Source organism: Lagopus muta, chromosome 4 (assembly GCF_023343835.1).
Source record: "Lagopus muta isolate bLagMut1 chromosome 4, bLagMut1 primary, whole genome shotgun sequence".
Taxonomy (NCBI): domain Eukaryota; kingdom Metazoa; phylum Chordata; class Aves; order Galliformes; family Phasianidae; genus Lagopus; species Lagopus muta.
The window spans coordinates 23,158,539-23,170,071 of NC_064436.1; positions in this window are offsets into that span (position 1 = coordinate 23,158,539).

The following is an 11,533-nucleotide window of genomic DNA, read 5'->3' on the forward strand; positions in this document are numbered from 1 at the left end:
TTATAAATAAATAAATAAATAAATCTTACTACGGTGGCCAGATTGAGTTTAAGCCTGGCTTTTGCCTTTCTAGTTTTCTCAATGCGTATCCTAGCAAATTCTTTGTTTTCACCCCAAGTTGCCTGTTTCTTCTTTCCTAGGAGGTAAATTGTCTTTTTCTCCTGAAGTCTCAAAAAAGTTCCCTGTTGATCTACTCTGATCTTCTTCCACACTGGCTCTTGCAGCACGCAAAGGCGGCCTGCTCCTGTGCCTTTAAGACTTCATTCTTGAACAGCGTCCAGCTTTCCTGGACCCTTTTACCCCTCAGGACAGACTCCCAAGGGAACCTCTGTACCAATGTCCTGAAGAATTCATAGTCCACCAACCAGAATTCCAAGGTAGCAGGTTTTCTGTGCCCCCTCCTGACTTTTCCAAGAATCAAGAACTCTGCCATTTCATGTTTCTGCCCAAGAGAGCTCCCAGTCTCCACAAATCCCACCAGTCCTTCTCTGCTTGTGAACAGCAGGTCCAGTGGGGCACTTCCCCTGGTAGACTCTCTTACTAGTTGCATCAGGAAGTTATCCTCCACATAATTTAGAAACCTAGACTGCTTCTTCTCTGTAGAATCGTATTTCCATTATGTATGAGGGCAGCTGAAGTTCCCTTGAGAACAAGGGCTGGCTATTGCACATCTGCCAGCTGCTCATAGAACACCTTGTCTGTCTCTTCATCCTGGTTGGCAATGTACATCAGAACCCCACCGGGATGTCAGCTTTGTTGACCCTTCCCGATCTTTAACCATAGGATTAACCCTATCCTTTCCAGCACATCAAAACACTACCATAGAGAACCACACCAACATCCCTCCTTCCTTTCCTATCCCTCCCGAAGATCTTATAACTATCCATTGCATTGCTTTAGTAATGGGATCAATCCCACCATGTTACTGTTAGCTGGAGTAAATAATTATCTCACAGAGCTTAAAGAAACTCCTTTCAAACACAGTAAATCCAGAGCATTCTTTCCAGAGGCTGCTAACACTTATGGTATGTTTAGAGGCTTTGTAGAAAAATCCAATCTTTTATATTTCTTGAAACAAAAGAAAAAATAAGCACTTATTATTCAAGTCAAATAAAATGTAAACATTGTCCAAGATTGATAATGAGTAAATGAAAAAAATAGGGCTATTTTTTAAGAGATAACTGAAGAACTTTTAGAAAAAAGCTTAAGTGATTCTGTAAGACTACTTTTAAAACGTCTAGATAAAGCTGATACAAATAACTGAGGTTGCAACATGATAAAGAAATTCTAGTAAAATATCAAATTCTTCAGTGATTACGTGCTCAGAGGGGAGGCATGAGCTAGCATTTGGTGAAAAGGAAGGAATGGTGCAGTTAAATTCAGGACAGTTTCTGTTTAATGATATTTGCCTCTTTCAAGGCAACTTCTCATGTTTCTTAGACTTTACCTTAGTTGGATGGGCAGAGTCGCTAATAAATGAAGAGGAAGCCTATGCCAGTAGGATTGGAAGGAAGGTAATAGAAAGTAACTTCTGACAAGGTGGAAAAAGGAATTGTTCCTTGTTGTTTCAGTCTATTAAAATCACACTGGAAAAAGCAAGTGGAGGTATTGGGTAGGAAATAGTTATGCATTCACAGTGCATGAATGGCAGAAAATAGACAATAGGGTATGAAAGGTCTTATACATTACTAATTAAACGAAATTGAAGTTGAAAAGCAGAGGTTTCTTTCAACTACAGTAAATGTTTTAGACTTAGAGTGAATGATTTAAAATATAATCTTTAATGACAAGGAAAGATCACAGTATAAAAAATTTGCCTTCTACTTACTGACATGGGTAGATCAATGTTTGATTAGTTCACAGATGGTAATTGAATTAAAGTTTGGAAGTGCAATGTATGGAGTATTGATTTTTCCTGTTGACTAATCAAGAAGCAACAATTCAGATGCTGAGAGAGAGAAAAAAAAGCTTGCCAGAAAATATAATTGCCATTAAAACACGCATTGCAAGGTAATGAAAAAATCAATAGGAGACTGGTACCACGCAAGTCTGGGTACTTCTAATTACTCAAAATTATACAGTCTGAATTCTGTTTTGGCTTTATATCACATAAAGCTTCATTGATTTCAGTATAAAGTTTGGTCCAGAATCTACAGAACGGTCTACTCTTTTTTGTTTTCTTTTCTCACCAGGAGTCTTCCCCTCCTGAAATCAATACCAAAACTCGCATTAAATCTCAATAGTGCTTGATCATGCAATATTACTACTCAAGGAGATGTTTGTATGAAAAGAAGGGAGAATTCATTTCTCCACTGACATTAATGGCAGTATTTCTGAGGCTGTTTCTTTGCTATATTAGTTGTCTGTTTTTAATCCAATTAAAAGAATTGGCAGTTATGTACAGAAGTTTATGGCAACGAAGAGGAATTTAATAAACAATCCAGCAAAACACATTTATGGATTCTTTTCTTCAATTATGTAAGTGAAGTCAATAAAAGTCAATCAGTGGTTTATTCAAGTGGAGAGCAAGTATGTGTTTAAAGAATTTTGCTTGACCGCGGTTGCAGCATGCAGAATAGTTATCTACAGTTTCTGCAAAAGTCCTTCTAAAGCTTTATTTTTGCTCCAGATGTCAGTGGGTTTAGAAAGATGTGTATGTTTTTGGAGGAGCAGCTTACCATTATGTTCCCATCACTGTTTGAACAAATGCACTATTTTACATTGTGTTACTGTACACAGAGCTCCCTGTTTACAACATTGTGAGAGTCAGACAATGGCTGCAATGTGTTTTTGTAGTCCCCAGCTGCCTGTCAAAGTAAGTCCAAAATGAGGATTTTGTATTGCTCCCTACACTGCTCTTTGGGCGAGTTTGTGCAGTCATCAAGCTTTGTAGTTTAGTGACATTTAGAGATGAATACTTTTAATATTTCCACATAGTGTACTTCACATCCATATTGGAACTATAAAAACTCCTTTATTATGTTTTATCGTATAATCATTACCAAAGAGGCCTGCATTTAAAGAGAAGTACTTTCAAAATCTAGGGCTTCAAATGTAATTTGCTGAGGCCTCAGTGACTGAATGTAAGTATGCTTGACTGTCTGTTGTGCCAGATGTCCCATCAGGGATAAGATAGCTGTTTGCAGTCTCAGTGATTAATATGCTGTGACATTTATAGATGGATGGGTACTGAAGCTGATTTTATGTTAGAGGATATTACCCAGTAATTTATGATATGCATAAAGATATAACTTTCACAGTGACTATATGCAGATGTAAAAGGGATTTTATCAATTTGTTAAACATTTATGATTACACAATTTTCAAAAAATATCTTTGACTTCAACATGGTAATTTTGCTCTGGGCATTACACTGGTCCATACTCACATATATTAATAGCCTTCTGAATGGCATTTACTTTCCTTACCCACCTCTAGTTTTATCCTTAAATGGTGCCATAGCACACTGAAAGTCTTCAGCTGCTGTATGAGGATTTGCAACTTGGAAGGCAAATATCTTTTTCCTGTCTAAGAAATTAACGTTTCTATCACAACTATATAAAGTGATAGATATGGGATCTGACCACTCTAGGAAAATGAGTTATCTCAGAGAATAAATCATAATTTTGATCAAACAATTATATTAAACAACAAAGAAGTTCTGTAAGCTCAGAAGTATTTGGTTGAAAAAGCTGCAGATCTTCCCCAGTCAAATGATTTCACATGCCTGGCCTAATGGCAAGGTGATTTTCTCTTCTGATAAGAGACCCAAAGAGAGCAAAAGAGATAATTGGTGGTAGGAGCAAGTAGATTTCAGAAGTGAGAACTGCAGGCAGCTCAACAAATGTACACCATTGTCTTTGAAGGGAATCCTGCAGAGCAGAGAAGATATCTGTTGGAATTGGGCATTTTGGACTGAGTTGCTTTGGGAAAGCACAACTCAGAGAGCAGGGTTTGGTTTAACCGAGAAATCCCCTCTTCAGACAGATCTTGGATAAATTTAGTTTTGTGAGACTTAGGTTACTGTTATCTACTAATATTTTAGGAAAATTCAGGCAGGTTTGTAACATGAAGACCTTATTAACTGATATATAAAATAAATAACATTCACTAGTATACCTTAGTATTTTTCTCTCTCGTTATTAACTTTGTTAAGTAAATGTTAAAACGCTAAAACCTTAAAATAAAAATATAGTAAAAGCCAGTTACATGTGAAAAGTACTAAGACTACAGCTCATAGTTCTCTTGTGCAAATTGTTCGCTGACAACATTTGATGAATATATGCATTGGAAAAGGAGCAGCTTTCAGCAAAACCATTACCTTAAACTCACCAGTTTTTAATACAGTTCAGAATACACATGTAATTTTTACAACATATAATATGTGCAGTGTATACACACATGCACACACATATGCATACACATAAATACATAAATAAAACCACCAGTATAGAACACTGATGGCTAGTTATGTTTAAGACCAGTTTGAGGTCATATGCAAAAAAGCAAAGCAGCATGGTGTGATAACAGTAATATCAGTATTGTTTTCTGTTTTCTTTGCCCAAGTCACCTCTAGGTACCTGCTGTGAGTTCATATAGGCATGTCGATTCCTCCAAATTTGCACTGAACTGCTTCACCATAAAATCTGGATCTCTATCTGGAAATACTGATAAATGTAGTTTTTCCTGTGCTTTGTTTTCACTGATTAGTGAAGTAGGCATCTGAGTTTATTTGAATGAAAGTTGCCACATGTTTGTCCTTCTTAAAATTAAATCTCCTGCCTGTGAGTTTCTGAGTCTGTATTTAGATCAAATTTTTGTCATCCATCTTTAAGGATCATCCCACTTAGGAGTTGATTTGGGATCCTGTCTCTGAGGTTTAACTAATATGTGATGTGAATGAGGTTTCATTAGCTAAATTAGGTTTATTCTTTGATTTATATTGTGTGCTTTTAGCTTCATCCAAGCATCTTATTTGTATTTCTCAATTTAGCCACATAATGGGCTACAAAGTTCAAGAATTTGTCTATAATCACTCCCAAATCTCTTTTTAGGTCATGTTGTTCATTTGTTTGTTATTTTTTTCCACTTAGCAGCAATACACTGTCTCTTCTTTTTTCAATCCAAATTCATTAGTCTACATTTATATCCATTTTTTAATCTGTCCATTAGCCAGGTACATTTATTAAATCATTGTACTGCTCTGCTTTTCTGTTTGCTGTTCTTCCTAAGTACAGCACATAGAGTAGTAGAAAATAATCCACAGACTCTTCATATCACTGTCCATCTTTTCCTACTTTCAAAAAAAAACCAACAATTCAGTACATTTTGTGAATTTATGACAATTTGGACAGATATTGACATACTAAAAATCATTAATAACTTTATGTTCACGAATTGTTAACCACAAATCATTGCTCACCAGAAATCTGTAGATATTGCATTGTCCTCTTCCACATCTGCTATTCTTTAATTGCTTCTTTTTTGTTACCATAATGGTTATCATCTCATTACACAGAAGTGCTCAGCATGATGTGGCTGAAGCGTATAAACAAACATCTAAAATCTCAGTAACTCCTCTTCGAGTACCTTCTTCAGTTCAGTTGCTTATCTGAAGAGGAATGGGATTCTCTCTTTAGTAAGGCTGTATCCCCATGCATTTAATTATACACTGCTATTCATATTAATAGACAGAAAAATGTGAATGATCTCCAAAGGATTACACATTTACAGTTAGTATTTTACGATATACCTGCTCACACATTATGTCATCAATCATTTTGTACTTGGTTTCCTACTACATAATTCAATGAAATCTATTTATAAATTCTGTTTATAAATCAGACACACTCTTTAGATATCCATGTTATACAAAACTTTTTGTATTTCAGTTTCTATCCCTGCTTTTCTTTTACCACTGTACTCCACTCTGTCTGATCAAAACGTTATAAATTCACAAGCGATTTTAAAATATACTTTTGTACTGCTCTCATACTTTATTACACTGTTTAACTGTGTTTGTGTGTATGGTAGTGTTGTGGGGTTTTTTGCATGTTTGTTCTTTATTATTCTTTCTTCTCCTTTTGTCACAAGGAAGAAAGGCTTGACCTTCATTTGACTATGCTATCAACTTAGTGGTTTTGGAAACCTATAATTTAGAATGGTGTTTCTTATACTGCAGTCATTCCATCCTTAGTGAAGCCTGACCTTTAAAGTTTATGTGGTGTTATCTGGAAATCCACAAGACAGCATTATGGTAGTGTCCTGGTTTGAGCTAAGACAGCATTTATAACACACCACTGTTTTGGTTCTTGCTGAGCGATAGAAACCCATCTGGGTCAGGATCACTTGCTGGGTGGAAGAGAGCCCTACCATTATGATGGGGCAGTGCTGTGGAAGATAGAGCCAAGACAGTTGCTCTGAATTAGACAGGGGGTTGTTCCATACTGTGTCACATGTGAAAGATCTGTGTGGGGAAACCGTGTTGTGTTGGCAAGGCAGCCTAAATACTGCTCAGGGATTGGCTGGGTGCTGGTTAGTGTGTGGAGATCTTGCATTGGTAGCAGAGTGTCAGTTGGTTTTATATCCATTTTCTTTTTCTGTCTTAGAAAATAGTTTTTATCTCAATCCACAAACTATTTTATTTCCAGTTCTCTTCTGCGTCCCACTTAGGAGGGGAGAGAGGGAACATTTATGTAGTGTTGAGCTGCTGCCGGGTTAAACTATAACAGCAAGTAAGTCCCAGAGACAGCAAAATCCATTTCTTGTTAAACAAAGATGCATTGATACAGGCAACATTAAAAACAATGTATGAAAATTATCTAGCTTACATGTTAAAGTCAGATATTTTCTAAACCAGACTTACAAAAACCATTCGTAGGATTTCAGCATATTAATTTTAAAAAACAACTGTGTAGATGGATGAATTGGAAAGAGTGCTCATCCATTTCAGGGAAATTTTTCCTGCTGAATCAAAGAAATAAACACAGTAGTTCTAAAATTCACGTATAGACTAGTAAGACTCTTGCCAGACAGACCAGGTCTACATAGACTGAGGATTAAGGAATAAATGAGCCATAATTGTTGCCAAAAAATCTGAACCACCCAAGCAAAAAAAAATACCTCTTAATAAGTTGTTCTGCACTGCTGTGTTACCCTTGTACAAAGCCTCCATTACAAGCTGAGTGATCAGTTCACTTTCTTTTCTCCACTTGTATATTTGAAATGCATTGTTTCTTTAAAAAAAAACAAAAAACAAAAAACAAAACAAAACAAAAAAACAAGAAAAATGTCCACAATCAGTCCTCGAATCCTCAAATTTTCCGTGTTTATCTTTGTTCATGTGAAATCCCTTCTGGTTCTATAATATGCGTTTTCCTTGCATACTGTAACTGCATAAATAATTTGTAGGGAAAGACTAAAGTATAATTTTAAGAGTTTATTTAAGCAAGCATTTTAATATTTATAATACATTTAATCTAGGAAGCAGTTAAATCTAAGCATCTTTGATAAAGTGATATTGATTTGTTCAACTACCCCGAGCAAAATGGATAGTATAATCTCTCTTGTTGATTAGTAAATGCTCTGGCTTTGCTGGCTTTATTTTTTAAATGGTTGACAGAATGTTTTGGGGAAACAGACAGTCTTTTGAGAATATCAGCATTAATTTAAATTTGTTTAAATTTATTTTAGATACATTTAGAATTATGATCCCTGCAAAGATTTATACTTTGACGGAATGTACTGACTAAATTTCCTAAAAATTTGATGATTCCTTTCACATGATGAGAAAATTATTTTAGAAAGAAAGAGCAACTGAATTTAACACAGTGGCATCTATAATATTCATGTGAAAAAAATGTAAAAGCAAATATGAAATTTATGAAAAAAAAAAAACAAACTAATTCATTGTTCCTCAAAACTGAATGAAACCATTAAATTGCTGCTGAAACATTCTCAGCAAGCTTCAAATGTATTTTTCAATTATATGAGCATCATTCACTGTCTGTCACCCCCCATATCTGGTCATTTATCTACACGATGACTCACTGCAGGCTGCTATCAGTATCACCGTTTATTTAATGAGAACCCTGTCTATTTGCCTCCCTCTTGACAGCTTGTATTCTTATCATTCATTCATTGTCAGCATGTATCATCATAGCATGAAAGGTATCTCTGGAGTTTGCCTCGTGACAGCTGGTGGCATGGGGCATATCCCTTCTGCATTGTCCCAACACTGCTGTCTCCATTCTCATTGCCATGCCAATACTTGATAAACTACTTCAGCTGATGCTGAGGTACCTCTGTTTCCCACAGAAAGTGACATTCTTTTTGAGCTTGCATAAAGACAATCATTTGACCTAAGGGGAGGAAGAAAAGGAGATCATGATTCACACTGATCTCTATAGGAAATATCAGTAAGGCTTCCGTGCATGGAAAAAGTATGTGGAATCTCCTCATTCCTCTCAGTTTGAACTGCTCCAGAGCAGAGAGGATTTCTCTCCTTGTACCTCCAGTGTAGGAGATTTAGTGTCTGCGTATGCTTTGTGAAGCAGAATACAGACTGGACAGCATTAGTTAGAGACCCTATGTAAAGCTGAGAGAGAGTAAATTGCTATGATGTACACAGGCATGATGTCTGTATAGAAGTTAGGTACTGAATTCCATGGATAGAAATGCAAGAGTTGCATGCAGTTTTTTTACAAGCAACTTCTGCTATTATTCAACGTAAGCTCAAATTTTGTCAACTCAGGTAATTAAAGTCAGCATAAATCAGAACAAAGTCATCCATCCCATATATCTTTCCTTGTAATCAAGTTGTAGAGTGGCATCTCTTTTCCTACTCACCCAAACCCAGGAAAACTGAGAAAGGATTTCCTCTGAAGACAGCTCTACTGTTTTTATATACCATATGCAAGTAGTCACTGTAGATGCAGTTGCAGAAGAGTCCTTTATTATGTGTGATGGGAATCTCTTGGCAAAAACAATATTCTCACATAGATTTTTTAATTGTGGAACAAAATTCCTTTGCTCCTATGGCCTCTACTTATTCATTTCAAGGATCTACTACAGCAGAGAAGGAAAGCAGTTTGCTGATTCTTTAATAAAAGTAAAGAAAAACATATTCATTTGAAATGATTTTTCATTTGGTTGCTCACATTTTGGAGTAGCATAAAATAATGTTTCCGGATGTGTTATTCATTGAATGTATAGTTTCGGAATGTATCAAAAATGTGAGTCATCTATATAAATATTAATATCACGAGTAGAATAACACAGAATTTAAAACTTAATGAGAAAGGCCTATCTGAAGTGGGAATAGGATAAAAGTTATTACAACCTGCAGTAGTATAGGTGTGTAGGTTGTTTGATTTAATCCCGCTAATGGGAGAGGTTAATATAACTCTCATTAATAATGAAGAAGGATTATAGTATGACATATATTAGATGCTCTTCTTTTTGCACTTAGGTTATACTAAATTATGACTCTCTGGCATTAGGTTAATCAAAGTCCGCAGACCTTAACAGAAGTCTTTCCAGGCCTTTTTTCTGTCCTGGCTTATTTCCTGCCTCTGTGGCAAAAAGAATCAACCTGGAGTCTGAATGATCTCATATTTTTGCCTCAGCTTAACACAGAGCATCTTCCTGTAAATGATGAAGAAGCAAGCAAACAAAAATCCCTTTTTCTCAGGTATTTTAAACTAGACACTGAAAAACATAAGTAACTAAAATATGGGAAGCAGTTAGTATTCTAGGACGGAATGCCATGCAAACAATATTGTAATTTCTATAAATATATTAGTTAGTAAATATAAATGAGCAGACATGGTCAGGCTACGCAGAAGACATGTAAGAGCTTAACATGGTTATAATTTTCCCTTAGACTAAAGAACCATAGCCAAGGAAGGAAGAGTTGTCTCAGTATAAGATACATGAATATGAATCACAATTGCTGGTAAAGTGACTAAATGTGGAAATTCCCATCTGTCTTTAAGTGATTGTATCTCCAATATTTGGCCCATAAGTGGTCAAAATGGAAGTTGTGCTACCAAACCAACAGTACAAGAGCACATACAGTCAGAAAACCTTCAGAGAAGATATTCAAAAAATCCAGTTAATCCCAAGATTGGACATCATAAATCTCCCTACTGTAACAAAAATAGCAATTAAAAGAAAAAAAAAAAAAAATCCTGAGAGCCCAGATGTCACCTAGGCAACTTGAGAAATGTATGAGGAAACATGCATAGATTATGCTTTCTGTGGGTGTGCATTCTTGTAAATACATGAAATAAAAACACACTAATTTATTTCAAATAAACTGAACAACCAGTTTTGAGCATCTGTTGCATGTTATTTTACGAAACTGGCAAATAAAGAATCATTTTCAATGCTTCCATAATTTAAACAAATATAAATGTAATTGCCTTGAATGAGCTAAGATTTCCTTGGAGTACTGTATCAATTACATGCCTTCTCCTAGCTAAGATGCAAATGAAAATAGCTCTCTCTCAGTAATAAATAAAACAGACTAATTAATCAATCACTTTCTAATTTCTTACATTTTATATTTTAGTTTCCTGAAAGAGTAAACCAAGTCAAAACCAAAGACATACTAAAATAATATCTACTACTTACTAGATTTGCTTTTCCATTACTGTCATGTAACTGAAAAAAAGAAAAAGGTTTTGAAAAAACCTTTTTGAAAAATAAACTTCCTTAAACTCTTAAAAATGTTTATAATATATGGCATAGCCAAATGAATTGATCAGCTCTTAATCTTCATGTCTGATATGGAGCACAGATAGCTGCAAGCCAAATTACCCATTTTGCAGGCTATTGCTGGTACAAACCAATGGCTTAGAAAGATACTCTTCGAAATTGTAAGTACTATCATCTTTTTCTTAGCAATCTGGCCTATCTCTGATAATTTAGTATTCTGCTAGACCAGATAAAAGTTCAGTTAATGACATGAAAATCAAATTCTACTCAGTAAAATAGGGTATTCCATAAAATTAACCCCATAAAATTAACAACAGAGTGTACTGACACTGTTTTTTTAATCTGTATGTAAGACAAGTATGGGATGTCATGCTTCACAGTGCAGCTTTCCTTTTATAGAACAGAAAACCTGTCAGAGAATAATCAAATGGAAGTGTGCGAACTATGAGAGAGAATAGAAATTATTTATGAAGTTCCTTGTAGCTAATACAAGTGCATACCTGAAATCTCCTTTTATCTTTTTGTTCCAACATTGAGACTACTAATGGGCAAAATTTAATTCTTTAGATTGTATGCGTCAACATGGTCAGTGTTTGGTGCAGAAATTTTAGTTAAAGTTGCATATCTCCAATAAGTTAACTGCTAATATTTTATAGAAACTCCATTTCAGTTTAATTTGTTTTTTAATTAGCTGGTTGATTTATTATTAATTTAAGCTTTCTCAATCAGTAGACTATTTTACAGTAAAGTAATAACCTATTGTTTAGTACAACAGTGGTCTAGACATGTCACTCACATCTGACATTTTAAAACC